Source organism: Choloepus didactylus, chromosome 3 (assembly GCF_015220235.1).
Source record: "Choloepus didactylus isolate mChoDid1 chromosome 3, mChoDid1.pri, whole genome shotgun sequence".
Classification (NCBI taxonomy): domain Eukaryota; kingdom Metazoa; phylum Chordata; class Mammalia; order Pilosa; family Megalonychidae; genus Choloepus; species Choloepus didactylus.
This window is the reverse complement of record NC_051309.1, coordinates 122,649,457-122,671,414: the sequence shown is the minus strand read 5'-3', so window position 1 is coordinate 122,671,414 and position 21,958 is coordinate 122,649,457. Positions and strand designations below refer to the sequence as shown.

General features: G+C 36.0%; 1 protein-coding gene across 7 annotated transcripts in view; it reads right to left on the bottom strand.

Moving 5' to 3' along the window:
• The window catches only part of ALPK1 (alpha kinase 1), a 149,500-nt gene that overhangs the window by 75,557 nt on the left and 51,985 nt on the right, over window positions 1-21,958 (bottom strand). The window contains exon 2 of one of the 7 annotated variants that reach the window (XM_037830477.1): window positions 4,854-4,908. The exons of 5 other annotated variants lie outside the window; for them this stretch is intronic. The gene's annotated coding sequence lies outside the window, so the exon portion shown is untranslated. Of the gene's footprint in view, window positions 1-4,853; window positions 5,113-21,958 lie in introns of those variants that run through there. One more of the 7 variants, XM_037830478.1, reaches the window with a different exon arrangement.

Here is a 21,958-nt window from a genome sequence, read left to right as displayed (position 1 = left end):
GCTATGGGTGAGTAGGACACGCTTTTCTTCAAGTCCTAAAGTGGAGCAAAAAGGAATTTCTTCTTACTTAGGATTCTTTTTTAGGATTGTAGAAAGGTTGGTAAAACAAGGAATTACAAGCTCTGGTCTACAAAGAAATAAAGCTGTGTATTACAATGTAATTTCAGCAGCACATCAACCCTTTGTCAAAGGGCTTATAATACTATTTTATGGGTGCTGTGTCATTTCCTTAAGAGAGGAAGCAGCCTTCTTTTACACTGGCAAATTAAAGTAAATTTTAATTGCTCTGTTTCTGTGAACGGTTTAAGCAGACAGAAAGTAGTAATGAAAAGAAGATCTAGAAATAGGAAACTAGTACACATAATGGGGATCAACATTATTAGTTGCTATTTGTTGACTGATTCCACTTCATTCTCTTTCATTAACTATTTGTGAGACTGCTGAGTTACTTTTTTATCTGTATTTTGAGGGGGTTGGTTGGAACAATTGCTAAGATCCTTTTACCTCATAAGTTGCATACTCAACGGCAGTCTAGATAGACAACAGTGTCTGTTGCCAAAGAATATCTGATGTTTATTTACTGAAAAATCCCTAGCTCTTTTGAGAACCCTTGAGTATAATATTGTTATGTATATTTTTCTCAGTGCCTTAGAAATGGCTTGAGTTTTACAAGTTAATTACTAAAAAAATATATTTCTTTGCTTTGTATCCTGATGGAAACCCCAATTCCTGATGCACAGGATCATAAAAATCTTTTCCTTTTGTCTAAGCATCATGAAAGAGAGATAAGATATGTGGCTCTATGAGGGCAAACAACAGGATGCAATCATTTGGGTAAAGCTAGGTCAGGTCAATGGAGGCTTCTCTGACGATGTGATGCCTGAAATAAGCTCAGAAAGAGGAATAAGAATTATTGAAATTGAAATGGTGGGGACTGGCCCTGACATAGAAGGAAATATAGAAGGAATGAACAAAGACCAGATTGGCTGAACTAGAGATAAAAAGAGAAAGTTGATATGAGGTGAGGCTGAGAGGTAAGCAAGGGCTGTGCAGAATCTTGTGTGCCAGGTAATGAATTTTGCCTTTACCCTGAAAGTGATAGGAAACTACTTGTGGCAGTTGAAACAGGACAATGTTTGCATTTGGAAAAGATCACTGTGGTTCTGGCTGCAGTGTGTATTAGATGGGCAGGGGTTGGGGGTAAGGGTGACTGCCCATAGATCAGTGAGGTAGCTCTTGCATTAATCCAGGTGAGAGATGTTGTAATCTGGGATCCGGTTGGTAGTTTTAGAGATGTAGACAGTTAGGTAGATTTGAAAGCTATTTAGGGAGTAAATACTGTATTGATGTTGGATGGATATGAATGGTGTTAAGGATGAATCCTAGGCTTCAAAACTGGATGGAAGATGGTGCTATACTTTGAGACAGAGAATACAGAAGAGATCTGGTAGGAATAGACATATATGCATCTTCTATTTTTTATATCTGGCAATAAAGATAGTAAGGAAGATAAATCATACTGTCTGCAATGAGCAATTAGATTTTAACCAAGAAAATGTTTCTAAAAATAGGAAGAGATTTTAAAGGTAATTAATTTTTAGTATTTTTGATTCCCTAAAACAGACTGATGATATTCTTTATAGTCTTTGAAAGTTACAGCATTTTCCCTTTTCCTTCTAGAATTCAGAGGAGACAATAGGAAGAAAGTGTTGTAACATGAGAAATACTTTGGAATCCAACCATCTGTCCAGAGTTGTATGGCTCATTGTTAGGTAAGTATAGCAGAGGCCAGAGCCTAGGAAATTTTCCTTCAGGCAAGAGTCCCCCTGGAAATTTTGATCAATTTCATGTATAAATAATCATTTTCAATTCCAAAACATATCAATTCTTAACTCCCCTGAATGTTGGCATTCTGTGAACTGTATATTGAATAATGAAAGTTTCCCATTTTTGAAAAAAAGACTTATGGATTTTTTCTATTTTAAAGTCCCCTGCAACATTTTTCTTTTACCTTGAAAATCAAATAGAAACAGTATAGCCAAAACAATTAATCATGCAAACAAATAGCATAACTTACTATAGATTTGGCTTCAGAATAACATCAGATACCCAGAGAGGTTAGAATCACACATTCCAAGGCACACAAGTACACACATAGATAAATGGTCACATGTTCATACATTCTAGGTTTGAGTTCACAATGTACATGCCTCAGTTCTATTGGTGGTCTAGAATTTAGCTGAGTAGCTAAGTTATAAAATAGTGGACAAATCAGCCATCATTAGAAATAAGCAAATCAGTGGATCATCCAAAGCCCATTTCTTTTGGCATCTGTGTCTGAGTATTTTTCACTGGACACTGAGTACCTTTATTAGAAGTTGAGGCAGAGAAAATGAAAAAACCCAAAATGTATTGAATAGTCCACTGGCTGCCACTTCCATAATAATACGCCAGCCATGGTGGGCAAGGTAGCCAGGCCAGCTTCATCTCACAGAAGCACCAGACCAACAAGTCTGCCTACAACAGCTACAGCAGGGGGCCAGCTGAGGCCTTGACCCTCTTCTCCTAGTCCTATCTTTGAGAGGGCTTCTTAGCCTGGCAGCTATGGAAACAGCATCAAAGAGAAGAAAAACGTTGGGGGGTTCTGCTACCCCCCATTCCTGGTGGAGCTCCCCATGCCTCAGCTTTATGTCTGTCCCATCTCAAACCATCCCCACCCTGTTGTATATATGATAAGATTTGTATTTTTTTTCCTTTTATTTTCATCCTTTCCTCTTCCTCCTCCTCACTGCTTCCCCTTTCATTAAAGATTATGAAACTTTGCTGTGGGCCCTGCCCTTCCTTCTCCGCCTCCTGTTCACCCTAGTGGTGTGTGGATGAGAAGAAGAGATGGGACCCCCAAATACATATCAGCCCAGCAGCCCTAAGTCTCCTCCTTTATTATTAGGAAAACAAAACAAAACAAAAAATTGACATCATGAATGTGAAAAGCATTTTCAGAAAAAAATAATAATAATATGCCAGCCAATCAGCATCTCTAGCTAGAAGATCTGCGGAAGCATAAAGAAGTATAAAAGATGGTCTGTATTGTCAAGGAGTTTACAATATAATTGGAGGGATAAGACATCAATATATAAAAAATAACCTAACTATACAAGGCATATTATACACAACTGTATTCCAAAAGCTTTATGGTATGTTATCTTTGTTGGAATTTAATTAATGGTTGGTTAGATTCACAAGCAAGCCCTCAGAGTCTATTTAATTCAAATGTACCTGAAAATTATACTAAAAATACTTCTTAATCTGCATTCAATATCATTTATTATATTGTTTCTATGAGAAAATGTATTCTAGTCTCCAGTGTAGAATAAGAACACATTTCCCCAATCAGTCACCAGCAGTGAGAATCCAGCCTCCCTCCCTTTCCTCCTCCTCTGAGCAACCATACACATAAATTCTTACCATATTGACTCCTGGACTGATTAACAGTGTCAGAGGAGAAACAAAAGGGGAGAAATAGAAACTCTGGTTGGAGAGTAAGCCAGTGTAGGGTTCAAATAGACCTTCTTTGGTAAGTCAGTAGTTACCATTCTAAAACTACATAAAAAGGGAGAAGGAGAAGGCAACTTACTCCACCAAAACCCTAGAGAGTAGATATGTTTCTAGAAAATTGGACATCTTAACACTTCCACTGAAAACAAACAAAAATGATAGAAAAACATTTTTAAAAGTTTAAAATGTATGCATGAGAATACAGAAGCCAGTCTTTGTCATGAGTTTGTCAAGCTCAGTGAGCTTAAACTTTGGTTTCATTTCCTTGGAAGCTATGAGGATAGGAAATAAAACCAAAAGCCTATCCAAGGTATGATGTGTAAAGGAAGACTGCTTCTCTGCATAAAGCTGAGATACCAAAAATTTGCAACTTAAGTGTATCAATCAGCTAAAATTAAATCCTTATCCTCCATGCCCTCTCCAGGAAAATTGCCCACTGTAAAAAAAAAGGTTTCCATTGAGAATTTGGAGGAACAGGCTCCACAAACCCCCTACTTGATAATAATTTTTAAATAAATTATTTAAAAATGATCATTGGTTGGTAGTACTCTCAGGTAACTGACAGAATTAAACATCATCTTCTCCACAGGTAATTGACTTAAAAGAATGCCCACCTGCCTTAAAATACCAAAAAATATGAGCTTACAGCTAAATCTAACAAAAGGCATGAAAGCAGAAATGATAGACAGTAAATCAGACCAATAAAGAATTCAGATAATGGAATTACCATATATAGACTATAAAATATATATGTTTAACATATTTAAAGAATGGAAAGAAGGTATTGAAAATAAAAGTAAAGAGCAAGAAACTACAAGTAATGTATGAGCACACTGATAAATAATCGAATAAAACTTCCACAAATAAAAATATAATAATTAAAATTTTAAATTCAATGAGTGGATAGATTTAATAATATATTAGCTATAGCTGGAAATAGAATTGTTGAACTGGGTGAGAAATCAAAACATATAACCTAGAATGCAACAGAAAAAGACAAGGGGATGGAAAATATGGACGAGAGATTAAGAGACAAGGAGGATTGATCAAAAAGTTCTAACATATGTCTAATCAAAATCTTAGATAGAAAGAAGAATGGGATGCAGAAGAAATATTTGAAAAGATAATGATGGAGAACTTTCAGAATAGGAGAAAGACAATAATCAAAAAGCCTCTGGTTCCTGAAAAAGGAAGGAGGGAGGGAGGAAGAGCTACACCTAGAATATTATAGTGAACTTGGAGAACACCAAAGACAAAGGAAATCACCTTAAAGCAGCCAGGGAGAAAAGACACATTACCTTCAAAGATATAATAGTGGATTTACAGCTGGCTTCCCAAAAGCAACAATGGAAACTACAAAACAATAAAAGGATATCTTCAACATGCTTGAATAAAATCCTGAAAAATAAATATATTTTTAAATAAACATCAATGCATCCTCACAAACAAAGCTCTAAAGTATGTACTTCAGACAGAAGGAAAGCAATCACAGATGAAGGGCCTGAGATGCAAGGAATAATAATAAGCAAATAAAGTGATAAATTATTGGCTAAACAAACAGTCACTGTATAAAGCCACAAAATAATAATGCCTTCTGACATTTAAAAAATATACAGAAAAAATACACACAAACAAACACGAATAGCATATATGTTAGGTGGAGAATGACTGAAGTCAAAGTATTCTAAGATAATTGAATTGTTCAGGACGGAAGATACTAACTTTAGACTTTGATAAAATGTCTATGATAATCCCTAAAAATTGAAACAAAACATACATCTTTGAAACTAGTAGAAGGAAAGAAACAAAATAATGCAAAAGAAGGCAAGATAAAAAGGAAAAATATAAACATGGAAGAGTCAGGACAAATATGAAGTAGAAAATAAGATGGTAGAAATCCATTTAAACCATCAATTGCAACAAATATAAATGAAATAAATGCTTTAGTTAAAACATAAGATAGACTGGCTATAAAAAAATAACTACATGTATTTAGCTAAAATGTAAGAATACAAAAAAACTAAAGGTAATAAGATGAAAAAAGGTGCAACAGAAAAATACTAACCAAAAGAAAGCTTGTATATTTACATTAATATCAGACAAAATAGACTTTAAATTATAAAGCATTACTAGAGACAAAAAAAGTCACTTCAAAATGACACATGGTTCAGTTTGCCGGAAGGTGTAGTATTTCTAAACTTGTGTGCATCTAGTAACATAACTTCAATATATATATAAGGCAAAAATTAAAAGAACTACAAAGAAAAACAGGAAAATACATAATAATACTGGGAAAATTTAACACACCCCTCTTAGAAGCTAACATATTAAATAGACAAAATATCAGTAATGATATAATTTACTTGATCAATGCAATTAGCTAAATTGATCTAATAGATATTTATGGAACAACATGCCCAACAGTTGCAGAATATACATTATTTTCAATCATACATGGTACATTCACAGGAATTTAACACCTTTTTTGCCATAAAGCAAATCTCAACAAATTTCAGTTGATTAATGTCCTACAGACTACATTATGTGACCAAAAAGCAATTAAATTGGTAATCAATAACAAAAAGATGACTAGAAGTCACCTCAGATGGATGGAAATTAACAAATACTTGTGGGTCAAAGAGGAAATCCTAATGAAAATAAGAAAATATTTTAACCAAATGACAGTTAAAAGACTATGTATCAAAATGTGTGAAATTCAGGCAAAGTGGAATTTAGAAAGGAACTTAGAGCCTAAATGCTTTAATTGAAATAATGAGTGAGGGAAAACTAATGAATTAGGTTAACATAATCACAAGTAAGAAAAAGAATAGAAAAAATTAAGTGAAAGAAGGTATAAGGAAAAAAATAATAGATAAGTGCAAAAATGAATGAAATACAAAATGCATTCAATAGAAAGATCAATCAAATTGAAAAACTTCTGGCAAACTTGACTGAGAGAGAGAGAACAAATAAATAGAAGTAGGAATAAAAATATTGGGGGAGTGTATTCCAGATGCTAGAGAGATTTTTTCAAAAGCTAAGAGAATATTAGAAACATTTTATGTCAATAAATTTGAAAACTTAGATAAAATGGAAAATTCCTATAAAATATATATTGTACTTGAAAGAAATCAAGAAATAGAAATGTGTATGGTTCTATAATCTTGAAGAAATTTAATCACTAGTTGAATATCTTCCTACCAGAAAAATACCAGGCACAGATATTTTTACCAGCAAAATTTTATCAAACATTCAAGGCACCACTAAATCCAATCTTAGGCAAAATATTCTTTTCATTGGCAACAAACAGTTATAAGATAATGAAAATATACAATGCCAATTAAAGAGAATCAACCTCAATCAGTAAGGTGGAGCAGGAAGTTTCAGGGCTCCCTCTCCCCAAAGAAGCTTTGAACAAAGAGCAAAATCTGGCAGAAATATCTTTGTCAAAGCCCCAGAAAACAGTTACAGGACCCCAGTAGTAACCGGGCAAGTGCTGAATGAAAAGAAAGATCAAATAAAAGCAGTAGTGTCTCAGGCACCTTGGCCAGCCCCTTCCCCACCCTTCACTGGGTTGGCATGGGATTGGCCTGTGCTCCCAGTGTGGATCCTTGGTCCCAGTTCCAGAGGGAGCAGAGCAGCTGTCAAGCACATACTGGGAGCATGAATACTGGTCCAATTTGTCTGGTGGCAGAAGTGAGAGACTTGCTGTCCCAGAACTTGCCCTGCACACAGAAGGCAGCTCACAGAGCACTCCTATGGAATACTGTGGGAGAGCAGGCAAGTGGATGCCTGGGGCAAGGGATTTCTGTCTATAAGAAATACAGTGCAGGACCTGGGACCGTGATAAAACAGTTTCCTAGGGAAGAGGGGACATTCAGAACTGTGCAAATGGGTAAATTTCTGGGGCCAAAACACATGCCCAAGTTGAGACACATGCACAGAAAGTACCAGGGAGGTCTCTGTGCTTTGGCCTGAAACTGTTCTTTAAACTCATTGTTTGGATAAACTCTGAGGGAGCATAGGTCAATCTGCAGAGACTAGGAAAGATATTTTCTGTTTTCCTTCTTTTATTTATGTATTTTTTGTTAGCTTCTGGCATTCAAGGAAAGCTCTGTCATGACACTAAGTTGATAAAAGCATAAGGAACAGATGCTTCAGAGTCTAAATTCCAGTGATAACACATTAAAATATTAAAACATTCAGGTTTCAACAAAAGATTACAAACATACAAAGAAACATGAAGCAATGGCTAGGGCAAAGAAGAAGATTAAAGCTTTAAAAATCACCAATGAGGAGGACCAGACTTGGGGTATACCAAAGACCTTTTAAAAAGAGGTACTAAATATGCTCAAATAACTATAGGAAAATATGAACAAAGAACTAAGGGAAATCAGGAAAATGGTAGGTGAATACGAAGAGAATATCAATAGAGAGATAAAAATTATTAAAAGAAGCCAAACAGAGCTGAAGATCACAGTAACAGACATTAAAAATTCCCTAGAGGGACTCAAAAGCAAATTAGAGCAGGCAGAAGAAAGAATCAGTGAACTTGAAGATAAGACCTTTGAAATCATCCAGCCTGAGGAGCAGAAAGAGAAAAGAATGAAGAACAGAGCCTGAGGAACCTGTGGGACACAATCAAGTGCACCAATATATGCATTATGGGAGTCTCAGAAGGAGAAGAAAGAGAGAAAGGGACAGAGAGAATATTCAAAGAAATGATGGCTGAAAAGTTCCCACATTTAACTTAAGACATGAATATACACATCCAAGGTGCACATGCACTATGACCTAGTGTTCACTGCTAGGTGTATCCTCCAGTCTAGAGAAACTCTTGCACCCATGCCTTTGACACATATATAAGAACGTTCACAGTGGGTGTTTGTGATAGCAAACCATCAAACATACAGAAGTAAACAATTCACATGTGCATCAATGGCAGAATGGATTAGTAAATTGAAGTATATTCATATAGTGGAATACAAAAACCAAATAAACTGAATGAATTACAGCTACATATAGCAACATGGATGAATCTTAGAAACAAAAAGTAAATCACAGAAAAACACATCCATAAAATTTAAGGATATTTGTAACTAAACAATATATTGTTTATAGGATAAAACTATGTATGGTGGAACTACCATGAAAAATAAAGATTCGAAATAGTAGATTCCTTGGTGGGAGATGGAAGAGGATGGAAAAGGGGATACACAGGAAACTTCAAAGCAAGTGGTACATTCTTTTACTCAAACTGATTGTTTATGGGTATTCACTGTATTCTCTGTGTTACACCAATTTTGTAATTTTTTTGATATCTATTTGATAATAAGTGAAAAAAGTAAAAAACAATAAAATGGAAACCTAGGAATCTAGGAGTACTGAGTAAGTAATAAATGTCAGTTATTGCACTTAGGGTTGGGGTCAGTGACTTCCTGGAGACACTCCATAGCCTTTCAGAGAAGTGAGGGGCAGTTGAGCTGGGATTTAAAATAGCTGGAGGGAGAAGGGAGGAAAAGAATTCTTGTTGAACAGAGACTGTGAGGAGATCTTCCTCTTGTGTTGGTAATCAGTGAATAAGCCTGTGCTATTGAAATTAATTTATGAGAGAGTTTGAACTATTAGCTTAACAACCACTAGAGTGTCAAGAAATTCAATTTATCTTTTCATTCCATTTACATTGAAAATGGAGTGGGCTGTGAAGAAAAAATAAGCAAAGCAGATTTTAGGAAATTCTGCAAGTGAAAACTAAGCTCTGTGCTATCTTTTTCTATGTCAAGATTTCCAGCCTGAGGGCCACCCCTTGTTAAAATGAGGGAACTGGATGCCAAAGTTGTCCCTTCCCTGTGTCTCTTGCCCTTGGTGCCCGGCCCTCTCCAGTTCCCTGTGCTGACTGTGTTTACCAAACTTGACTGCACAAGAAAGTGCAACGAGAGTGTTCCGGGTCATGAATGGGTTACTTGCCAGGCTCGAGAAGAAAAAAGAGGAAAAAGAAATGGCCATCGTTATGGGACTGCTGCTCACACTCTCCGACTACAGTTACCCACTCCATCAGCCATGGTGACATCTGACCAACTATTAGCCTGGCCCCCATGGCTAGAGGAGCGACAGCTCGGGTCAAGGTGAGACAAGCCTGCCATCTGGTCCTGGCTCCAGTCTCCTGTATTGATGTCTTTGCAGCGGTACTTCCAGGAGACTTTTCTTTGCCTTACTGCACCTCAAAGAAGAGAGGAAAACTCACGTATACTCACTCCATATGTCCTCATATCCACAACCATCATGATACTGGTAGGCATTCATATGGCAGGAAAAAAATATTTTATAAACTTTGAAGGGCCTTCAATCTGAGGTGCATCCGCTGGGAGGCAGATATTGTCCACCCAATCTCCTGGTAAAGAATTTGAGTTATGGGGGTAAAGAGGAGAGAGGAATTTGCGTGATTTGCCCAAAACCACCAAGCAGGGAAGATAAGGATAAAAATTCAGGGGTCCTGACCTGTCCTTATAACACAAGGCTATGTTGTTTCCCTTTAAACAGATGCCAGAGATCTGGAGAAACACAACAAAAACAAAAAACAGCAAGGGTAACTTTGCTGCAAGAGAAAAGCTTCATCTTCAAGAGAAGAAATGAAGTAGCTTTGACTATTCAGTATGGGCTGCTGTGGGTGAGGAAAAAGAGTCAGAAGGGCAAAACAGCTGGATGTTTCCTGGGATGAAGTGGGAGGAAAGCCCAGATGTTGGTGTGGTTCATTATATGGAAATGAACTGAAGCACAATGTAATATAAAATTGTCAGGACTCTGAAGCATTGCACACTTTTGATGAGGTCAGCAAATGTGGGCATTAAGGTTACGTTCACAACAAAACATATCCAAAGTTGTATTTATAATTCCCACAGTCAGGAGAATTAATTTATTTTGCATACACCCATGTCCAAGCTGTTCTCCATCACAGCTGCTTGTTCCCAGGTCAGTCGAAGGTTCCCTGGCAAGACCCGTGGATTGCTGGTTGGTGACGTGCACACGCCGTGTGAATCACACAGCCACATGGTGGACTTTTATTATGTCAGCCCAGGAGTGTGATCTGCCAATCCCCGTCCAGAGGCCTACCCCCAGGCGCCTTTGACGTTTTAAATATAAAATAAATAAAGAGCATTGTGCTCGTCTCAGAGCCAAGAAAAAGATGAGGGGTTGGGGGGTGTTTCTGTCTGATCTGTAGTCTGAGGGACACTCTTCTTTCCCCTTTCCCACTCCAGGGCTCGCTTTCCTGATACCTCGGACAGAGGAGTGGCTGAGTGCCTGGAGGCAAACAGCTGAGGTAACCAAGTTAGCTGGTTGTTGTTATTTTTAAGCAAATAAAACTCACATCTTTCACTCTGAAAATAACTAACTAGTTATAATATTCTTTGCTTTTAGCGAGTGAAGGGATATCGGCCAGAATAGAATTAGATGGTACAGAAAATTTTTTTAAATGAGTAAGTCAAAAGAGGCAAGTGAAAGGCATTAGCTTTTACAGAATCTATTACTGGCAAAAAATATAATTTTTTGTTTCCTACTGTTTCCTTAATGTTTGACTTTAAGACTTAACTTGGAAGTGTAGAAAATAAAATAATATATACTGTATTTGCAAAGTGCTCAGCAGTGGTTAAGTATTTACTGAGTGTTTACTGTATACTGTACTTGGTACTGTTAGTAAAGAAACGGAACAAACATTTCCAATATTCAAAGACAACCTCATTGGGGAAGTAAACATAAGTATGTAAGTCAACTTGAGAAAAATTTCCAAGTAACATTCTGACCCACAGGATGAGCTTACTTAGAATTTAGACAAAGTGGAAAATGCATTCCATTCCTTTCCACTATTATATTATTTAAAAGAAAAGGTATTCATTATTAGATCTTGAAAAGAGAAAGAGATGAATTGGGCTCATTATTTTAGTCTTATAAAATTACAATGAGGAAGGTAGCAAGTTACATAGTCTCCATTTGAAGATAAAGTCAGAAGTTCAGTGCTTTGTCCCAGTTCAAACAGCAACTTACTAAGATTATCTGCTAGGAGTTAGACACAGCCTTTAAAATTCCAATCCACTATGATTTGACAGGAGGTCACACTCTGCCCTGGTTATTGTACTGAAGAAGCCGATAATCAGACTCAAAACCAGGACATATTGTTTTGGTAGATTCTCGATTCTGTGACAGAAATGTATATTCCAGACGGTTTAAAGAGGCGAGACTTGGGCTTGATTCTTAAATATTAAAGCCCTGGAATAACAACTGCTAAATTTTTTCTGTGAAAACAGAAGTATCCTAATTTTGATCTTATTCAAGCTACAATATAATTCCAGAGGGGCCAGTAAAGAGGAAGGGAAAAACTGATGAGGGCTAAGTGGTGATTGCATTTGTCGATTAATCCTGACAGGGAGCAAATAAATCTCCTCCCAGGGGGGTTCAATATAGTCAACTGAGAAGTGGGGACGTTATTTATGAATATAGGGGATTTTTCCCATTACAATAAACATTTTAATTACTTTAAGTGAAACATTTTTTTTTAGTGATGGGAAGCTTGAAAACTAAGTACCGTACTGTATCTGTCACTTTTTTTCCCCATATCAGCTATGTGTGTTATCCTCTGTTGCTCTTTATACTGTGTCACACAGCAATTTGTATTGCTCTGAAGTCATAATGGGAAAATGGTATACACTTACAAAGAAGCATTTCATATACCAAAACCTATAATATCCTACACGAGGTAAGAAAGAGCCAAGCGAGTGGTCGTCACTTTGCCCCACAACAATTCCATTTCCATCTGTTTTATAGAGTGGCCTTTCATGTATAATTTTATTTGAAGCTAATGAATTCAAAAAACACTTATCCAAATGAATCAAGGAAGATAGGGTAGGAGTGGAATAACAATACTATTTTTATTTTTCCATAAGGTGACAAATTCTCATCCTAAGAAGATACTATCTCGTATCACAAAACACTCCAAACACATACATCCATGATGCAAGTCGGTGCTAAAGAGTTCTCATTAAACTGTTGTGTTCTGGAAGCAAAATGACTGATTTGTAACATGAGAGCCAAATAATTTCCATTTAAAAAAGATCCTGTTTTCTGATGGATAATATTAAATCACAATAAATAATATTAAGGAATTAGTGTTAATTTTAAATATTAAGAAATAAAGCATTGTAGTTATGTGAAAAAAAGAGTTCAATTCTTTCAGAAATATGTAATACAGATGCAATTATATGAAGTTTGAGATTTTATTCAAAATATTTTGGGGCATGGAGGTGGGGAAGAAAGTGAGGTTATAAATTAGTCAAACTATGGGTTGTTAGATGCTGAAGCTGAATAAAAATCAACAGGTTTCTTATATCTTTAGTTTTGCAAATATTTAAAATTTTTCATAATAAAATTATTTTAGAGACATTCTAAAATTATTTTAAATCTGCCTGGTATCTGGTTTAGATAGCCAATAAAATTGGATCTGAGGCTCTTATGTGAACACTACACTGTAAAGTGAAGCAACTTTACAATGCTTCATCCAATTCTGTAATTAAGTCCAGGCGAGGCACATTTGGAGTATCCGCTTAATGCATTACCCACAACACAACTGTATTTAAAATCACAGTCCACATTCTACCACTTTCCCCAAAACATAATACTTCTAACTACTCTGCTGCATTCTCTTGTTAGTATGTGCTTAGAAATCACAAGCTAATTTTAATATTATCTTAAGCAACATATAAACAAAAAGTTAAATGTGGTGCAAAAATAATCATACTATATACTTCAAAGCCATTAGCACGGGTAAATGAGCACTCTATAAAAACGCGGAAAGCATGCTCCTATTAACACTGTCTTGGAGGCTACAACAGTGAATGAGTGTAGGAGACATGCCTGCTTTTACAAAAACCAGGCAACAAATTGCTTCTATTCCTCTTTCTGCAAAATTTAGAAGTCAAACATAATTAAAACAAAAATTCAGAACCGTAGAAAGCAATCTCCGACTTTACCTTTCTTAAATTTTTTTTTAAATATGAAAAAGTAGTCTCATCATTTGAATGCTTGGGGTTTTTGAACTAAGTTAACTAATATGTTTAATTTACTGGTACCACAGAAAGGCAGAGATGAGGAGGGAAATTATCATTGTTTGAATACTTTCTATGCTTAGGTATTATGCTAGGCATTACAGACGCAAACCTTATGATGTAAGCTTTATTAACCCCACTTTACAGATGAGAAAGTTGAGGGTCATGGAGGTTAAGTAACTTGCACAAAGTCACATACTTAATAAGGGATAGATTCAGAATTTCAAGAAGAATTTGAGCCCATGGGTGCTTTTTAAATCATTTACCTTCCAGCCTACTGACACGGTCCTGAATACTTCAAAATGTATCAAATACTTAGAAAGACAGGATTAACAGAAGTCCTTTTTTAGCGCTCTTAGACTTCCCTTAAAATAATTCTTTCTTTCTCTCTGTCATCTATCTATCTATCTATCTATCTATCTATCTATCTATCTATCTATATTTCACATAGGTACTCTTCTACTTTACTAATGAATCAATTTTACCTAGCCCCCTTTCCAAATAAAATTAATCAAATTCCGTAATATCCTCCAAATTTACTAGGAAGGGATAGCTGAAAAGTCAGGGACTAATTCAACTGGTCAGTTCTACTATTTTCACACTGGAAAGACAATGGCTTTTAACGGAGCTCACCCTAGACTTCAACTAGACATAATTCAGGTCAGGACATGCTCCCCTGTCACACTCTCTTCAACTACGGAGGAGTTTTGTCTCACTACAGATAATTAAAGACATGGCAGTGCCCCTTGCTAGGATTTCTCCCTTTCTCTTTTCACCTCTTATTAAAGAAGAAACTTTAGCCTAAAGATTAGATTTTTTTCCCCCTTTTACTAAAGCTGGGTATGCCAACTGGCATGGCTGTATTAAAATCAGGAGAAACCTCAATCAAAAAGCCCCTCTCGGAAGGCAGGCTTTCTTGTTAATATGCACCAACATGAAAGGCTTTCTTTTCATCCTATACAACTACAGTGTGTGTAAATTGCAGGGGGCTCATTGGCATAAATCTCGCCTGCGACCTCTGAGGTAAACTGGATTTACATTACTTTCTGACAAGAATTAAATGAAGGCCTTGTGGATATATGAACAGCCTTCTAGACTGCAACAGATGGGCATGAATGTGCTCCCTAGGAAAACTATCAGTGACATCTGTGTCCTCCAAATTCTGGTGGTCTCAGCCAATTAACAGAGGGGGAAAGGGTGGGGGTTGGGGAGGCTGCTGCACTGCCCCCAGCCAAAACCGAGGCAGAAGTGTTTGTGTTTGGAGATGGGATCAGGCTGGCCCGAAGCAGCGAGGTTAGCACTTCATTGTTATCATTCAAATGGAGAAGGTGGCTTACAAGCTATTTGTATACCACAGTGAGGATAATATGATTTTTCTCATTTGACCGGAGGACATGTCCTTCTCTTGCAGCTGATATCATATTTCAGTGCAGCCTCTTTGGAATGGGTGTTTATTTTTGTCTCGTCCAAGCCAGGCTGAAGGGAATTGCTGTCTGCCAATTTTTGTGTATTCACGTATCACAAAGCAGGTGAACTCTAAGACAAAACAGGCATCTTTGCCCAGAACATTCTCCCCCCAAAATCTACTACTTTCCTACTCCAAACTGGCATTTACTTATTTCACAAGAAAGTCAAAATCAAGATTTCTTGGTTAAAACTGGATAATCAAAAGAAACTACACCAGAGATTTCTGATGAAGTGATGGGGGTTCTTGGAAAAGACACAGCACAATGAACTGTTGCTTGATCTTACCAAATTTTGGCATGTCCACCCTGCTATGTTCAATGTGCAACAGAAGGAGAACTGGATCGACCCAGGCAGAGGAGGTGATTCCTCTTTGGCACTTGGCTCATTTACTTGGCCAGTGCAGGGAAAAGGACCAGGATTAGGGAACTGAAGGGATGGGAGGGGAACAAGAACTAACATTTATTTGTTCAGTTCCAGGAGGAAACAGGAGGGGTCTATTTAGGTGTCCCATCTCCTGGGTCTAGCAGGCACTAGCACTAAGAACAGAGGCTCTGGACCCAAAGTACCCGAGTCTGAATTCTGGCTCTACCACTCACTGGATACGACACAAGGGGCAAGTTACGTAACGTCTCTGTGCCTCAGTTTGGGTCCGGAATCTTTACACCAGTTTTCAAAATGTGTTTGTTATACTAGTTTTTGGAAATTCAGAAAATGAATTTTTCAAAAGAAACTATTCTCATCGATTTTAAGAGTCTAAAGTCATGCTTTTAAAATTAGATATTTCCATTAATGTTTTCCTTTAACTTATTCACTATCAAATGCATCGGAGCATTTCTAAATTATAAAACAGACTGCCTAGAGGTAAGTAAGATAATACACTTTAGACCAAAGAAATGAAATGCAGCTATTTGTTTTAATCTTCTTTTCCTTTGCAGAAATGAGAGTAGATAACTTGTTCTGTCCTAAAGTTTTAGAAGACAATGGTTAATTGTGACAGTGGGGATGTAAACTATTTACCCCTTTGTCCTAGTGTTATTAAAATACTATAATTCCACTTAACAATTGTTTAGAACAACAAAAACAACAAAAGGAGTCTAAAAAAAAGGCAAGTGGACCTTTTAAACAAGAGAAGCTAATGTTTAAGCTGTAAATGCTCATCTTGCTGTTTTGAAAGTAAATGTTCACATGCATTTTCTTATCCTCCTTCTTTCTGGGCTGTATGATTTTCTAATGATTCACTTACAGGAATTTTAGCAAGTTGAGCCTTAACACAATGGAAGATCACTTCTGGGAGAAGTCAAATTGTTAGTCAACATAGAAGGTATTCACTCTTTCTCCATAATCCTCATACCCTGGCTTGAGAAACTCACGGACTCAATGATGAGGATGAAAATGATTGTAGCATAATTCTTGTACAGATTATGAAGCCCTTCTCTTTATTATGATGCAACACCAAATATAATTTAGCCTTATTCTGTTGGTACCGATATCTTTATTTTGAGCGATCACAGCAGAGGGGTCTTTGCCCACACAGTATTCAGAAGAGAACTGACACTAAACAAAAGCACCTGTTGTTTCGTTCTTGTAATGACCTTAGAAGTGACCACTTGGCTGCATTTTCCCCACACCCCTCCCTAAGCCCTTCCAACACTACCATCTCACACATCATTATTGGATGTAAAAGAGAATAATTGAGGAGAAGATCAATAAATTTAAAAGCTCTTTAAGGAAAGACATAATGAATTTGGTACAGCACATATTTTTAGATCAAAGATGCCTTTGAAGTGACAAAACCCTAATCCATAAACTACTGAAGCACTTCCTTTCTCTTCCGAACTGCTTGTTGTCAAATAAAATGGAAGTTAAGGAAATTATCTTTATCTGAAAATGGCCAAAAGAAGCCATCACCTAATGACAGCCTTGTCACAAGCGACAATTGGGGAAATTGTCAGGAAGGCAAGGCCTAACAAGCAGAGGAGTAGGCTTGCTGTTTGCACTAATCTGGTCATGCAGCCCCCACACACAATCCCAGTCAGCTTGCTGTGTGAAACAGCTAAGGCTTTGTCAGTGTTAAGAGGGACGGGAAAGAGCACTCTTTCATGAATATGTATTACCATCTCTCCATGTCTACAGAGACAAACCCTTCAAAACTGAAATATAAAACACACACACACACACACACACACACACACACACACACACGTACACATCACCAACCAACAAAAACCAAGAGAAACTAAGCTACTCAGTTGGGTGTAGTAAAATGCTAGTAACTAATGAAAGATCACGCATTGGATTTCGAGCCAGAGCCACTCCATTCCATGTGTTTGCTGGGATCTTTATTTCTCAGCAACCGAGATGAAATCTTTAGGGGGCTTTCAATTTTTGGTAACCATATGTATGGATTCAAAGATGCTGCACATTGATACATGGATTGCGAATTACATATTTTATGATGCATTCAACTTCCGAATGTCAAATATGTTCTAAATTCTAAATATGTGAAAATAACTTTAAAATTAATTAAGAACACATGCAGTTTTAAGAAACTGATCAAATCTTATTCTGGTTTCCTAAGAAGCAGTAAAAACACTGTATGAAAAAACATGATGAAGATGACAGCATTTTCTAATATTGAGCAGAGGGACATTGTATAGGCAAAAAAATAAAAACTTCAAATAAGGAGATTTAAGGTCAAATGGCAGCAGGGGTGGGGGCACCCACTCAGCCAGCCTTTGCAGTCCAAAGGAATTGTTTGTTAAAAAAAAAAATCCATCTTTTTTTACAAAGATGAGTTCTTTCACATCCACTCTTGGGCATGGTACTAGCAAGATATTTTTAACTGACTGAACTCTGGTTTTTCTACTGATGTTGAAATTTAATTTAGTTTATATATATTTAAATTCACTTTTTATAGACACAGATACATAAGACAGAAAAGAATAAGGATGTTTCTTTTCTACTTTTTCTTCTGATATGATAAAGTTTGGTTTCCCACTGTGCAAGAGACAAAGCTCAGTTTTGAAGGTTTTCGATATTAGGCAATGTTTGCTATAGACATTTACATTTCATTAGCATATTCTACTCTACATGAAATCCCGCCTTGAATGCTCCCAGTGCACTAAAGCTAATCCTCTTTAAAGAGCTACAGGCTATATTACATGTGGCTACAGCAGTAGTCTTGCCATAGCGCCATCACTTTGAAGACAATTGAACAGAGTTCTCTTGTGTGTCTGTCTGTACCCAGACTCATAAACTACTGCTTTCCGTGCTGTGAAATCCTTCTGTTTTCATCAAGGAGAATTATGAGGAGACCGAAATCCACATTACCACTCTGAAAGCTGGACTGCACTTGAAGAGGAGATATTATTCTGATTTCACTTTTTCCTAAGTGCCTACCCACAGTCTTTTCAACTAAGATTAAAATGAACTATATCTAAGTATTTTTGGTCCTTTGATAAGGATCAAGTGCTAACCACATCATCTTTCTAGGGTATCTGATCCTGTATAATCAGGAGAAAGAGATCCCATGATGTCACAGGACTTTTTTCCTTTACTCCTATTTTTATGGGATAACATTGAACATTTAAATGCAGTAATTCATAGGTTAGTCACTTTCCCACAGACAAAGATTACTCGTAACCAGTTAAGCAGCAGATAGATAGTGCAGTGTTCCAAGTTCAATAAAATATAACAAATGGTAAAATCTGTACAGTATTGCAGAGAATTTATATAACTTTTTTTAGTTAAAAACAAAAGTAAACAAATAAAGTCCACCATTCTACGGATAATATTCTCTAACTAATTAATGCTTCAGTTTTTTTCAGAGAGGAGAGTGCTATGCTATAAACAAGAGTGATTTTATTTTTATGGTAATTAATGTGTAAACAAATAATTGGCTTACAAATTATTAATTTCTCTTTTTAAAAGAATTATTTTGTAAAAATTTCTATTGAAGATATCTGTTATACTGTTTAATGCTATTTTATTTAAACCTAACACAGTAAATTCTCCTATGATTTTAAAGCAGGAGACACTTTGTTCTCATGCCAAAATGACAGATTTCTTTTTTTTTTTTTTTTTTTACATTATTAAGAGCTAAAACTCATCATATTGTTGCTTTTTTGTCTTTACTCCAGTAAATTCAGAGCCAGGTGTTGGGCTTAGTTCCATGGATATTCCTCACTTAAATAATCATGTACAAACCAGCAAGTTTAGACCCTTCATTATTTGGTCCACATTCTTTACCCTGGGTTTAACAGTTCTATATACATCTCTGTCTCTCATTATATATGATTTCAAATATCCTTTGGAAAGTGGATGCAGGTTAAAATACATTTTATAATAGCATTCTTTGATTTAATTTAGCCATTTTCTTCATGAGCTTATGCTAGAGAGGCCTTATGGACAAAGGACAGAACTTGGGATTTGGTGTTAAAGGGGCCTGGGTTTGCGGAGCACCAACTATGTGGCAGGCATTATTTGCCTGCTCTCCTGAAGTGTCTAAGCCAAGTGAAGAAAGTGGCCAGATAGAACTGTATTTCTGTTCCCATGGGCCACTTTGGAATGTTCAGAAACTAAATGTAAACTTTGCTATAAGTTTTCATGCTGTACTCCTTTAATATTGGCAATATCTAAATTCAGGCCAAAGTCTCATTTACAATTAACACAATTCTCTGCTTGTTTTTATATTCTGGTTGCTTCCAAGGTAAAACATACTCTGAAAGATTTTATTACAGTCATTCAGACATTATTATTAAGTTCCTTCTGGGGGGGATACCTCTTTCTATTCCTATGACATTTTAAAAGTTGTTAAAGCATCTCATGCATAATTCTTCTATTCTCTCATTGTCTGTTTAGTCTCATCTCCTTCCCATACTTCTAATTTAAACAATATAGGAAAAGAAGCAGAGACTTGGGTGTATTTACAACCATTTATATTTCACTCAAAAACTGTCTTCCAGTGAGAAATAAACTGAGGATGAATATACTGAAGAATAGAAACTGCTTAACATACTTTATATATCAAAATGCTTTAAAAAATGCAAACCCTTCAGCTCTTATCCAAAATAAATACATTTAAATGTATGTTATTACTGAACATTTATAAAAAGGCCCCAAAGAAACTCTGCAAATCTCCAGAATAAAAAATGTATACATGGTAAACCATCTGACCACCATGTATAAAAGCTTGAAATTAATAATAAAAAACTAAAATAAGCCATTGAGAATTTCAATCATACTCACAGGCCATTTCATTGCCATTTTCCAATACATTTCCAAACTTAGGGGATGTAACCAAAACTATACTCAAAACAGAATTCATAGCTTTATGATTTTTTATAATAAAAACAAAAAATATAAATTCTGCTTTTATCTCAAGAAGTAGAAAGATAGTAAAAACTAAATCCAAGGAAAGCATGAAGAATGAACAAAAGATTAAAAAATAAGAATTTATAAAATAGTAGATAAATCCAAAAGCTAAGTTGTTCGAAACCACCAGAAAAGTGGCTCTCTGGAAAATCTAATGGAAAAAAGAGGAGATAATATTTTCAGAACGATAAAGGGGCATAAACACCAACACAGTTCAGATTTTAGATGTAATAGACTCTTTATGTCCAAATCCAACCTAAAAATGTAAAAATTTAAAATTTATATTTTCCTGTTAAAGATAGGCTATAAAATTGATTCAAGAAAAAAATTAAACTCTAAATTAAGAGTAAGTGAAAGCACTTGTGAAAAATTTCCAAGAAAGACACCAGGCTCAGATGAAGTCATGGTTAATTTCCACCAAACCTTTTAGGAATATGTAATTTCCAGGATATCAGATTATTACAGAGGATAGAAAAATATAAGTTCATTTTATGAGACTGTCATGACACAGGTATCAATACTTGACCAAGACAAAGCAAGGGAAAAAAAAAAGGTTAACTGTAGCACACACTGCTGTTGCCCACTTATATCCCTAAAATATAAACTTCCAAGTATAAAGTTATTTAGAAAGAAAATTTTACTGAGGTGAAGAGCAGAATAACCAACCAGGTAATGATCCTGGTTTCAAAGCCTTATATATTTTAAAGATGTCATTCTCTCCAAAGTGGCCTCTATCTTTAATAAGCTTAATTTTAAAATACCATCAAGATAAATACAGAACTTTAGTTTTTAATAACTTTTATTAGGATTTTTTAACACAGAAAAAGAATAAAGGAAAAAACCAAAATTATTCATCATCCCACCTAGATAAAAGCGGGGAGCTGTGCACGTGGCTCAAAAATGCAAAAGCACGGACAGCAGTAGGCTGTGCCCCGGCCCCACTGCCGCCGATTATTAACAGGGCATGGGCATCTCCCCAGAAAACGTTTCTGTGTGGATAACTTTATGAGATTTTTTAAAAATTCAGTTTTATTGAGCTATATTCACACACCATACAATCATCCATGGTGTACAATAACTGTTCACAGTACCATCATACAGCCATGCATTCATCACCCTAAACCATTCTCGAACACCTTCCTTACGCCAGAAAGAATCAGAATAAGAATAAAAAATAAAAGTAAAAAAGAACACCCAAATCATCCCCCCATCCCACCCTATTTTTCATTTTTTTAAAAATTAAATTCAATTTTATTGAGATATATTCAAATACCAATCAATCATCTATGGTGCACAATCAACTGTTCACAGTACCATCATACAGCTATGCCTCCATCACCCCAATCCATTTTTGACCCCTTTCCTTACACCAGAAAGTATCATACAGCTATGCCTCCATCACCCCAATCCAGTTTTGACCCCTTTCCTTACACCAAAAAGAATCAGAATAAGAAATAAAAGTAAAAAAG